This window comes from Nicotiana sylvestris, chromosome 6, assembly GCF_000393655.2.
Source record: "Nicotiana sylvestris chromosome 6, ASM39365v2, whole genome shotgun sequence".
NCBI lineage: Eukaryota > Viridiplantae > Streptophyta > Magnoliopsida > Solanales > Solanaceae > Nicotiana > Nicotiana sylvestris.
Window position 1 is genome coordinate 35,568,234 of NC_091062.1, and position 13,806 is coordinate 35,582,039.

A 13,806-nucleotide genomic window follows, 5' to 3' on the forward strand; every position below is an offset into this window, starting at 1 on the left:
AGATTCAGCGTAGAGACTGGGACGATCATATAGCCTTCCATCAACCAAGGAGAATGAACTACATGCCCAACATGTTTGCTCAGCCAGAAGATGCAAATGGATGGGTGGAGCTGTTTGAAACTCTGATTGAGGATCAAATACAATGGATGTTTGAGTGGTTCCCTACTGAAGTGTTTATCGCCCGATCCAGGGACGCACCATTTCTGATACTGATCGGTTTGAGAGGAACCTACCCTTATGTCCCTCTCCAGGTTATGAGACATGCTGGTAGGAAACAGGTTATACCAAAGGTCGACTAGATGAGTCACTTTTGGGCCGACTTCCAAGCGGATGACAATCCTTATAAGTGCCATGCTCAGCATATGTGGCATTGCAAGATCCTCATGGGGAGAGGTACTATCGAGCCAGATAGATACCATGCTGGCTACACCCCATACTATTCGGAATGGCTGGAGGACAATCACAATGGTCTGGGCCAACATGGGTTTGTTCGAGGTCATAGAATCATCGATGAAAGGGCTGAAGCAAAGGTCAAATACAAACAACTGCGCAAGAGGATTCGGGAATGTGAAAGAGAGCACCGTGAGTTTCAAGAAGCCCACCAAAAACTGATTGAAGAGTGGAAAGACATCGCTATTAGTGCCAACAAGCGATTAGGATACGTGGAACGAGGTTTAGTGGAGTTGAAAAGGAAATTTCTTAAGAGGATCGAGGACTGCCAGAATGCTTAAGGAAACAAGGGTGGACACCTGGCCAGAGCCTATCTGTTGCTGGGACTTCGTGAGCTTGTGAAGCTGTTCAATGGAGCCAAAGATGAGTATGGGGAAGGTCCTTCTGGGACCAAATAGATAGGAATTTGCCTTTTCGTTTTATGAATGTAATAAGGCCAATGGCCATTAGTGACATGTTTATCTTCTGTTATTTAGTGTCCTTTTGGGATTCGTCTTATTTTTATCAATAAAATGAGGCATTTAGCATTATAAGTTCTCCAAATCAACTTGTCGCTAGGCCTACCTCGGGCACAACGAAGCTCCCAAATTAGGACACGACTTACATTCTTGCACTACATGTTTAAATATCGCAACGTTTCTTTTCATAATCCTCACTAACTTGTTGCCTTTTTGTTTTTATTTTTTCCCCTCCCCAAGGTTAGTTCGTGCACTCTGGCATCATCATATTCTACAAGATCAAAGGGTCCTCCACCCACTCCTGCTCCTAGCCCCGTCAGAAATAGGAACAAAGGAAAGATGGAAGATTTGAACAACACCAGAAAGGAAAACTCAACTGAACGGGTAGAGGTCACTCCTAGTACTCTAGTTCCTAAGGAAAGTGCATTCCAGATTGAACAAAAGCTGCTGAAATTCCAAGAAGAACTTGATCAGGTCCGGAACTTGGCGAGCTTATCATTTTCCCTCACCACCCCAGATGTCAATTTTCCTAATGCTCAGAACCCTACACCTCCACAAAACATCCCAAAACCACAAAACCATCCCACTCCTTACCACCACTGCAACACCTGTCATACTTCCAACAATACTCCACTGCTCATCCCAAAACCGGTGAACTCCACAAATGACCATTTCCACACTCATAGCATCCCCATCTACGTGAAAACCATGCCGCACTCCACCCAACCCATTTCAAGCACACCCGAGTCTGATGATAAAGACTCACTCATCAGGAGTCTGGCTGAAGAGCTTAAGAAGTTGACTAGTTGAATTTAGGGCGTCGAAGGAAGCAAAGGAATTGAGGGGCTAAACTATGAAGATCTCTGCATACAACCCGATGTTGAACTGCCCGAGGGGTACAAACCTCCGAAGTTCGAGATGTTTGATGGTACAGGAGATCCGAGAGTTCATTTGAGAACATACTGCAACAAGCTGGCCGTAGTAGGAAAGGACGAAAGAATCTGCATGAAACTCTTCATGAGGAGTCTGAAAGGAAATGCTCTGTCTTGGTACATTAGCCAAAATCCGAAGAAGTGGTCTAACTGGGTAAGCATGGCGTCCGATTTCACGGACAGGTTTAGGTTCAACACAGAAAATGCGCCAGATGTGTTCTACATCCAGAACCTAAAGAAGAAACCCACGGAAACATTCGGCGCGTATGCCACTCGCTGGAGGTCAGAAGATGCCAAAGTCAGGCATGCTCTAGAGGAAGAACAAATGAACAGGTTTTTCGTCCGAGCTCAAGACCCCCAGTACTATGAAAGGTTGATATTGATTGAAAGCCAGAAGTTTTCCGACATCATCAAGCTAGGTGAGAGGATCGAGGAAGGCATTAAAAGTGGTATGGTTACAAACTTTGAGGCTTTGCAGGCTACCAACAAGGCTCTACAGTCTGGTGGCACAACCAAGAAAAAGAACGTAAGCGTCGTGATGGTTGCACAGAGAACCAAGTCCCCTATCAAATACCAAACCTACCCGATGCCTCCACTCACATATCAATCTACCCCAAATTACCAAACACCCTCGCTCTCTTACCAAACTCCACCACCTACTTACCAATCACCTCCACCTCCCACATATCAGCCTACTTCACCCAAATATTCCCAACCCGCACATGTCAACCAAGCCTACAATACTCAACCCTCTCACTATCAATCACCTCCCACTCGCCAAAACTTTCCTAGACCCCCACCGAATTATCGATCGTAGACCTCCCAAACAATATACCGCCATTGCCCAACCAATTGACCAGCTGTATTAAAGGCTCAAAGCTGCTGGTTATGTCACCCACATCCCCGCTATAACTCCTGAAAACCCTTCCCAATGGGTCAATCCTAATAAATCCTGTGCATACCATTCCGACATGAAAGGGCATACTATTGATGAATGCCGCTCTTTGAAAGATAAAATCCAAGCACTGATTGATAACAAGATTATTATGGAAAAGGAGCCCGCTCCGAATGTCCGCAATAACCCTCTACCAGACCATACGGGTGGAGGCATTCACATGATTGAAATAGAGAATGACTGGGACCCTAAGGGGTCAATAGGTTTGATCACAGAAAGCGACGACACAAAGAAACCAATAGTCATCCTTAATCCGATTGTAGTCCAGATTCAACCTTTTGGGGACACTAAGGTGAATATGTACATACCACTTGAGTTTGAAACACCATCATCTGCAAAGACGCCAGCACCGATCGAGGTCGAGTTTGGGTCCCCGGCAAATGTACCTGAACTATTTGAAGTTGCGATCTTGCCTTCCAAAATACAGGCTCTGTTCGAAGTAGGTGCCCATTCCAGTAGAAATGTCGGCTATAACACCATTCCATACAAATTCCATACCTTGGGACTACACAGCCGAGGCAAGCAAGAAAGGGAAAGCCAAATTTGGAGAAGCAGTCGCGGTATAGGGTATGACAAGAACCGGCAGAGTATACACCCCGGAACATTTGGCTGAATCAAGCAAGTAGGTCTCTAGATGGCCGACCATTACTGAAGCTAAGCCCGATGTTCTCTGGAGAAAAATACAAGCAAAAGAGTACTCAGTCATTGATCAGTTGAACAAAACACCAGCACAGATCTCTATCCTAGCTTTGCTGCAAAGCTCCGATGCACATAGGAATGCCTTGTTGAAAGTGCTGAGTGAGGCATATGTACCGAGCAACATCATTGGAGGAGAAATGGAAAACATGGTAGGGCAGGTATTGGGGAGTCACCAGATAACTTTTCATGAAGATGAGTTGCCACCAGAAGGGTTGAGTCACAACAAGGCGATGTACATCACTGTGCAATGCGAGGATTATTTCATCACCAGAATCCTGATCGACGGTGGGTCCAGCCTCAATATTTGTTCATTGGTAACACTGAGAACATTGGGAAAGAGTCTGCATGAGATCAAGGACGGGGCCATCAACGTCAAAGCTTTTGACGGTTCCCAAAGGTCCACTATTAGGGAAATTAGCTTGTGTTTGCAGATGGGGCCTACTTGGTTTGATGTTGAATTTCAAGTAATAGATGTGTCGGCATCTTACAGCTTGCTGTTGGAACGGCCGTGGATCCATGCCGCTGGGGCTGTAGTGTCAACACTACATCAAGTGGTGAAATTTGAGTTGAACCACCAAGATATGATCATTCACGGCGATGGTAGCAATCCCATATACAGTCGCCAAACCATCCCAGCGATTGGAAGAAGGGGAAAGATAGGTGGGTAAACCTATCACCATATCGAACGAGTCAACGCTGTTGACAAAGACAAATGGGGGGACAACAAAATTGAAAGCATATTGAACTGGAACGGATATGAGCCTGGAAAGGGACTTGGCAAGAACCTACAAGGAATCGCCAAGCCGATCAAACTGAAGAAACATGGCACCACTTTCGGTCTGGGATACGAGTATTGATAACTGCGATTTCTGCATGTTTTTTATACCCATTCTTACCTGAGCTTTGTGCATTTATTGCCATATAATAGTCCCAAAATGCTTACAAATAACACTTGATTGCAGGTTTGAGCCACAAGATGACAAATACTAAAGATCGGCTAAAAAAGGAGTGAAATCTGCCAAGTGTCAAGAGACAACTGAAAGGGGGGATCAAAAGGCCCTGCGCGGTCCGCACTGTTCTGTCACGCGGCCGCGCAGGAGAGTTCAGAAGCTGGGCATATCCAAGTTCAACTTGCGCGGACCGCACTGTTTTGCCACGCGGCCGCGCAAGAAAGTTCAGAGGCCATGATATTTTTAAGATAAGCTACGCGGTCCGCGCCTAGTTCCGACGTGGTCCGCGTCCCTTTTTGTGCGGTTCGCGCCTAAGAGAATCAGAGAAGCAATCACTCGATACAAAAGCCCATGCGACCGCGCACCTAATCAGTGCGGTCCGCGTGGATGAAGTTCATGCGGCCGCAAGTCACTTTTGTGCGGTCCGCGCCCCCAGTACCAGATGCAAGTAATGAAGACCCAGAGCCCTACGCGGCCGCGCGTCATTTGTGCGCGGTCCGCGCCAGACCCTCAGGGGTATTTTTGTCCGATTTTTCCTGTGTAGTATAAATAGAACATTTTACTTTTTAGCAGTAGTTTTTTGGAAGGCGGTTCGAGAGCAGAGAGCAGCTGAACTCGTGTTACCCTGTTATCAGCCTATTTTGGGCCCTTTTTTCTAGTTTTAAAGTGGAATCAAGTAGATTAACATTGTAGTTAACTATTATGTCAATTTCATCTATTATTTCTTTGATTTTTGTTACTACTATGTCTAGCTAAACCCATTAGCTAGGGTTGTGGCTCAACCCTAGTGTGGGAAATTGATGGGTGTGATTGTTTAGTGCATGAATGATGTTGGGTGTTTGCTATTTGGATTAATCTTAAGTTTTCACTAAGATTTGGTGGTTGCAAACACTAAGTCTAGCTTAGTGGGTCTTGACTCTTCTTGAGAAAGAGAGTCTATGACCTCAAGATTAACTCCAACAAGGAATCGGGATGGACCCATGAGAATGGTAGTCCCAATTAACGGGTTAAACCTCGAGAGAGTAATTACCCAACTTGAACCATAAGTTGCTTGGGCAAATTAGCCTACCCAATTGGTCTCGAGAGAGTCAATTGGGCAAAATCACTCTCTCTACCGAGAGGTGTGAGAGTGGGTGTAAAAGGTGCAACGGTTATAGCATAAGCCCCATATTCGTCATTCTTGCATTAGGAATTTCTACCCGTTAGTGGACCACCTAGGTAAATGCTGCATCCCTAGTGCTTTTATCTATCTTGCATACAATTTAGAATCATAATTTTAGCATAACCTAGTTTTACAACTGTAGTTGATAAATTGTAGCTCTTAAACAAAAGAAAACCAAAAATGTTATAAGATCAATTATGAGCTAAAACACTATCCTAGACCATACAAATACTCGACTCCAATTTGAAGTTCCCTGTGGAAAATCGACCCCGATATCGCTATTGGGTAAAAGTATTAGCACCCACTCATCCTTAGGTTGAGTCTGCTGCGATCACTTTTTGGCACCGTTGTCGGGGAGCTTTACGGTGTTGACTATCTGTGTAGCTAGTATTGTGTTTTGCTTCTATTTCCTTCTTATTTACTAATTTTGCGTGTTGATCAATCAGGTACCATGGATCTTAATGCAAATGACCCTCTCGGCAATGTGATAGCGGGGGAGGAGGTAGAAGATCTAGAACAACATGAGGTCTTACCTCAACTTCCACGGAGAGGTCGGAATGTCAATATAAATGCAAATGAGAACAACAATATTCCAGACCCTCCTCCGCAACCGCCGAGAGTGGCTCCCAGAGTTCTACCAAATCAAGGATACGCCAGTGCTATTGTTCCTCCCCGAATCCGGGCGGGGAACTTTCAAATCACAAATGTTATGCTGACCTTGCTCGAGCAACGAGGTTATTTCACGGGTGCCTCCGATCAAAATGCCTACAAGCACTTTAAGGGGTTCGTTAATACTTTTTGTGGTAGCAAGCAGAAAAACGTATCCGAGGACGCGTTGAGATTGAGGCTTTTCCCGTTCTTTCTTCGAGGTAAAGCATTGGATTGGTTAGAAAGGCTCCCCAATCATTCTATCACAACATGGGATGAATTGGCGGACAAATTTATTGCTAAGTTCTTCTCTCCAAGTCATATGGAGGCTCTTCGGGATGAAATTCTAGCTTTCAAGCAGGAGCCAACAGAACCTTTGCATGAAATATGGGAAAGATATAGAACAATGGTGAAAGAGTGCCCTAATAACGACATGACCGAGGCTATGATTCAACAAACTTTTTATCGGGGCATCAACACCACAAATCAATGCATTGTGAACCAATTGGCCGGAGGGAATTTTATGAAACTTTCTTACCAAGAGGCATGTGATGTACTTGATGAAATGGCCGACACCTCTTCGGCATGGCAAAGCCGAGCAAACGTGCCACAAGGTGACCCCACGGTCATCCATTTGCACAAGGAATTGCACGATCATGGCCAAGCAATAGCCGAACTTACAACAACTATGAATCAATTAGCAAAGGCGCAATTACAACAAGTCCAAAACTCGCGCCAAGTCAATGCAATGGAAGGTGTTTCTATGTTGAAAAGGAGGCAAAGAGGACAACAACCTCAAGGTAATTGTGAACAATATGACAACAACAATGATGGTGGTGGGTATTCGAATGAAGGTTTTGATGACCAAAGTGAGGAAGTCCAATATGTCAACAACTACCAAGGGAATAGAGGCAACCAAGGGAATCAACAATGGAGACCCCAAGGTAATTGGGGCAATCAACAAGGCGGCAATTGGAATTGCAACAACAATCAAGGAGGCAATTGGGGGAACAATAATTCTGGGAATCAATGAAATTGGAGCGGGAACAACAATTGGAACAACAACAATGGCGGTCAAGGTAATAGGTGGCAAGGCTATCAAAGTCCCCCAATGTATCAACAACCCAATAACCCGCCTCCGTTCCAATCTCAAGGGTCCAGTCCGTCGGGCAATGACATGAGTCGAATAGAGAGCATGTTCGAACAAATGATGAAAAAAAGTCAAGATTCCGAGGCCCAATTAGCTTCGCATAACACATCTATCAGGAACTTGGAAGTGCAATTAGGCCAAATCTCTCAATCTTTAAATACTCGCCCAAAGGGTGCTCTACCAAGTGACACAGTAGTAAACCCCAAGGGAGGGCACAACAATCATGTGATGGCAGTGACAACACGAAGTGGAAGAGGCGGTGATGTGCATACCTCAAGAGATAACCGAGTTCCGGTAGATGAAGATGAGTTGCAAAATGATGAGATCTCGTTGGTAGTTGAGGATGTTGTCGAACCAAGTGCAAATGATGATGGGAGAATTGCAATTGATGAGGGTGAGGAGGAGACTCAAGAGGCCGTGAACCCGTCTAGGGAACACGTCATTGATATGCCCAAACCGGAGGTGCCAAAAGCCAAGGCACCCTTGCCTAGACCTCCTCCGCCCTACCCTCAACGGTTGGCCAAGCAAAAGGGTGACAACCAATTTAAGAAATTTATTTAAATGATGAAGAGTTTGACTATCAATGTGCCTTTGGTAGAGGCACTCTAGCAAATGCCGGGATACGCAAAGTTCATGAAAGATTTGGTTACAAAAAAGAAATCAATGGAGTGTGAGACAATCAAGATGACCCATCAAGTGAGCGCAATTGTGCATTCATGTAATGCCATATTCGGTCTTCAAGACCTTGGGAATCGGACAACCTCGTCCAACCTCTATGAGGCTTCAAATGGTGGACCGATCAATGAAGTGGCCTTTGGGAATTATTGATGATGTCCTTGTTCGTGTTGATAAGTTCATATTGCCAGCCGATTTCGTGATCTTGGATTGTGAAGTGGATTTTGAGGTGCCTATCATTCTTGGGAGGTCCTTCCTAGCTACGAGAAAGGCCTTGGTTGATGTGGAAGCGGGAGAATTGACCTTCCGTGTTGGTGATGAAAAGGTGGTGTTCCATGTATGCAAATCAATGAGGCAACCAAATAGCAACGAGGTGTGCTCGTTTGTTGACATTGTCACGGCAGTGATAGTGGATGACACAAGCACTATGGCTAATGTTGAGGACCCAGTTGAGGCCGTGCTTTTGAACATGGATGTTGATGATGATGCTAGAAGGGTGGAGTGTGTGAATGCATTACCTGGCATGGGCTCATATTCTTATGAACCGAGGAAGTTATCTCTTGATCTTGAAAATCGCAAAACTCCTCCCACCAAGCCATCTATTGAGGAGCCACCGGTGTTGGAGTTGAAACCACTTCCTCCTCACCTCAGGTATGAATTTCTTGGTCCTAATTTTACTTTGCCGGTTATACTTTCTTCTTGCTTGACTAACGTGCAGGTTGAAGCCACTTTGGCGGTTCTTCAAAAGCGCAAGCGGGCAATTGGATGGACCTTGGCGGATATTCGGGGTATTAGCCCCGCATTTTGCATGCACAAGATAATATTGGAGGATGATGCTAGGCCATCTCTTGAACATCAAAGGAGACTCAATGAAGCCATGCAAGAGGTGGTTAAAAAGGAAGTCATCAAGTGGCTTGACGCCGGTGTGGTGTACCCAATTTCTGATAGTTCGTGGACTTCTCCAGTACAATTTGTGCCAAAGAAGGGAGGGATGACTGTGGTGACTAATGACAATAATGAACTTATTCCGACTCGCACTGTGACAGGTTGGAGGGTATGCATGGACTACCGGAAGTTGAACAAGGTGACTAGAAAGGATCATTTTCCATTTCCGTTCTTGGACCAAATGCTTGATCGTCTTGCAGGCCGGGTTTTCTATTGTTTTCTAGATGGGTATTCAGGCTATAACCAAATTCTCATTGCCCCGGAAGACCAAGAAAAGACAACTTTCACATGTTCTTATGGAACATTCGCCTTCTCTCGAATGCCATTTGGGTTATGTAATGCACCGACGACTTTCCAACGATGTATGATGGCAATCTTCACCGATATGGTGGAAGACATTTTGGAGGTCTTCATGGATGATTTTAGTGTGGTCGGGGACTCTTTCGGTGATTGCTTGCAAAACTTGGATCGTGTATTGGCCCGATGCGAAGACACAAACTTGGTTCTCAATTGGGAGAAATGCCATTTTATGGTAGAAGAAGGCATTGTGTTGGGTCACAAAATTTCAAAAAGAGGGATTGAGGTTGATAAAGCGAAAATTGAGGTTATCTCGAAGCTCCCTCCCCCTACTTCTGTCAAAGGGGTGAGAAGTTTTCTTGGACACGCGGGTTTCTACCGAAGATTCATCAAAGACTTCTCTAAGGTAGTTAACCCATTGTGTAAATTGCTTGAGAAAGATGCCAAATATATGTTTGATGAGAAATGTATGGAGGCTTTCGAGCTTCTAAAGCAAAAGTTGACGACTACCCCCATTATTACCGCACCAAATTGGAGCGTGCCCTTTGAGCTCATGTGCGATGCTAGTGATGTTGCGGTGGGGGCGGTCTTGGGACAAAGAATCAACAAGATGTTCCATCCGGTGTACTACGCAAGTAAGACAATGAATGAAGCTCAAAGGAACTATACGGTCACGGAAAAGGAATTGCTTGCCATTGTTTTTGCCATGGAGAAGTTTCGCCCATACCTTATGGGGGCCAAAGTGATTATTCATACCGATCACGCCGCCCTTAGGTATTTGATGACAAAGAAAGATTCTAAAGCGAGGTTAATGAGATGGATGCTTCTTCTTCAAGAATTTGATTTGGAGATCATTGATAGAAAAGGTAGTGAAAACCAAGTGGCGGATCACTTGTCTCGATTGGAGGAGGAAGGGAGGCCTTTGGACGGACTTGAGATAAATGATGCTTTTCCGGATGAACAACTCCTCTCGGTTTCAATGCTAGACATGCCATGGTTTGCCGACATTGCCAATTACCTTGTTACCGGTGTGGTTCCGTATGAGCTCTCTTCTAACCAAAGGAAGAAGCTCAAGCGGGATTGCTTGGATTACTATTGGGATGAGCCGTATCTTTTTAAAATCTGCACCGATGGTGTAATTCGCCGGTGTGTTCCTGAAGAAGAGCAACTGAGTATTGTGGAAGCTTGTCACTCTTCGCCCTATGGTGGCCATCTTGGCGGGGCAAGGACAACGTCTAAAGTGTTGAGCTGTGGTTTCTATTGGCCTTCGTTGTTCAAGGATGCCGGTGACTTTGTGAAAAGATCTGATGAATGCCAACGTGCCGGAGGGATTTCGAAGAAAGATGAGATGCCCCTTAACACAATTCTAGAGGTTGACATCTTTGATGTTTGGGGGATAGACATTATGGGACCATTTGTAAGTTCCTGTGGCAACACTTACATCTTGGTAGCGGTTGACTATGTGTCGAAATCGGTTGAGGCCATAGCTTTGCCAAATAATGAAGCTTGAAGTGTGGTGGCATTTTTGAAAAAGAGTATCTTCACGAGGTTTGTCACTCCACGTGCCATAATTAGTGACGGGGGTTCTCATTTTTGCAACCGGGCTTTTGACTCCCTGCTAGCCAAGTATGGGGTAAATCACAAGGTAACCACTCCTTATCATCCTCAAGCGAGTGGCCAAGTTGAGGTGTCCAACTGTGAGATTAAGAGTATTTTATCCAAAACTGTCAATGCAAATAGGACTGAGTGGTCGAAGAAATTGGATGATGCTCTTTGGGCTTATCATACAGCTTTCAAGACGCCGATTGGTATGTCGCCGTATCGGTTGGTGTTTGGGAAGGCTTGTTATCTTCCGGTAGAATTGTAACATAAAGCTATGTGGGCGCTGAAAAAGTTGAACTTAGAATGGGATGTAGCTGCAAATCTTCTGGTGGAGCAATTGAATGAACTTGATGAGTTTAGGTTTCATGCTTACTCCAGCTCGTCCTTGTATAAGGACAAGATGAAGTACCTTCATGACAAGTATGCCAGAGGGAAGGAATTCAAAGTGGGTGATATGGTTCTTCTTTTCAATTCCCGGTTGAGGTTATTTCCGGGCAAGTTGAAGTCCAAGTGGAGCGGCCCTTTTGAAGTGGTTGGGATAACTCCCTTTGGTGCCATTGATCTCAAAAATAAAAATGGTGAAGTCTTCCGAGTCAATGAGCACGCTTCAAGCATTATTTGGGAAAGATTGATGACAGCCACGTGGTGGCACACATTCCTTTGAAATGACTGTGATGGTAACATGCGTCGTGCCGCGACGTTAAATCAGGCGCTTCGTGGGAGACAACCCATGTGTTTTTCCTTTTCTTTGTTTTTCTGTTGTAGAGTAGGATTTTTGAGCTGATAATTTGTGAAGTGTTGCAGGGATTATGTTGAACCAGTGCAGGGAAGAAGTACAAAAAAAAAATGATCAGTCCATGGAAATTGCCCCACGCGGCCGCACATCAAAGCAGTGCGGTCCGCGTGGGCTTGAGCAGCAGTGAGTTCATCCTCAGAAAAAAATTCAACGCGGACCGCGTCCCTTTCTGTGCGGTCCGCATGTGAGAAGCTGGAATTTCCAAGTCTCTGATAAACTCCCACGCGGCCGCGCATCAAAGCAGTGCGGTCCGCGTGGGCTGAGTAGTCAAAATGTGACTAAAAGAAAACCAGCGCGGACCGCGGCCATTTTAGTGCGGCCGCGCTGGTAGGTAAGCTGAAAGCCCCAGGGTTTTTCTATAAATAGAAGCCTTGGGCCTCATTTGAACCTTTTTGCAAATTTTCATCTGGAGCTCTAAATTTTCACTGTTCATCCGCACTCCCTGCTCATTTAGTCGATTTTTACTAATCCCTGGTAACAAATCTTGTTCATTTCATGCATAGCCTAATTTTTTGTTTCTTCTCATTACTCTCTACTAGTATAACTTCTTACTGTTAGTTTGGATTTCTATTGTTTAGTGAGACTTAGGGGCATAAATCCATGTAATTAATTGAGTAGGGACACTGAGGGGTCAAATTCCGATCAAAATGGGACTTAAAGAGAAAAAAAATTTCCGTCTCAGTTAATTCTTCCCTATGCGGCCGCACAACATTTTTGCGCGGTCCGCGTGGTTTTTTTTGTGTGCTATGATGAATCGCCTCCATGCGGTCCGCGTGACATTTCTATGGGGTCCGCGTGAGTCCAGCGCGGCCGCAGTTCAAAACAGTGCGGACCGCGTGTGAAAAGTTCAGAGAAGTCACCATTTTGGCAGTTCACCTGTGCGGTCCGCGGCCATTTCTGTGCGGTCCGCGCTGAAGCTACGCGGCCGCACACAAAATAGTGCGGACCGCGTCGGTTCATTCAGAGAAACCATTGTGTGAATCAGTAAACTGCGCGGAGCGCGTGCCTTTTGGTGCGGTCCGCGTTCCTCTATCTGTGAAATTGTGTCTGCAATTCTTTCATTCAATTGAACTGTCCATTTCATATCATGTGCTTTTACTAACAATGCTAGACATGTCTTCCTTGCAGATAATGGTTCAAAAATATGTGGCTAAGAAGCGAACAGGGAAACAAATACAATCCACGAGAGGTGGTTCCTCCCGTGGGGGAAGGGGAAAAGGAATTGTAAAGCTAAATCCTAAGACCAGGGAAGCGGATAAAGCTGCATATCACTCCACGGGGAGTGAGTATGCTCCGTCACGGAGCATTACCTCGGAGTCTTCCCCAACACATAGGGCCACTTCATTCCAACTCCGTGACCCTCCTTTCCCGGATCATGATGATATAGCCTCTTCCAAGGAGCCGGTCGATGTTATATCGGACTCGTTTGATGAGTCCGGAGCAAAAAAAGACAAGGGGAGCACTTACTCCACGTCTCCCATAGCTTCAATATCAGGGGATAGTGGAGGATATGCCGAAGGGGGTGAACCACAGGTTGGAGGTATAGAGAGAACCAGGAAACCAGAAGCATGGGAGGATAGGTTTGTCAGCGAGGTCGCTTTCCACAAATTCAGGGAATGGTGGCCGAAGAGAAAGTTGATTCCGGAAAGGCGGTTCATAGACGCCGATCTTGTCCCACTCAACCCTCACGTGCAAGCACAATTCCGCACTAGAGAGGGTTGGGGATTCTTCAAAGAGAGAGTCGAATTTGCAAACGAGCATATGGTGAAGGAGTTTTATTGCAATGTTCACCACACAGTTCGGAACTCCAAAGCAACAAAAGTGAGGGACAAGATAGTAGTCTTTGATGGGAAGTCGCTGAATGACTTGTTGGGGTTTGCAGATGAGGACGAGTCTCAATATCTTGAGAAGCTGGCATTGAAAGAGGATTTAGCAGCTCCAGGTACAGTCCCTGTGTGGTTGAAGGCACAGGAAAAGATTTTGCGGAACACCCTCAACTTTGAAGCAAAAGGGTGGTTAATCTTCGTGTGTAGTCGACTTGACCCGTCTACACACGATCACTCCGTCCCCCTTCCTCGGGCTGTATT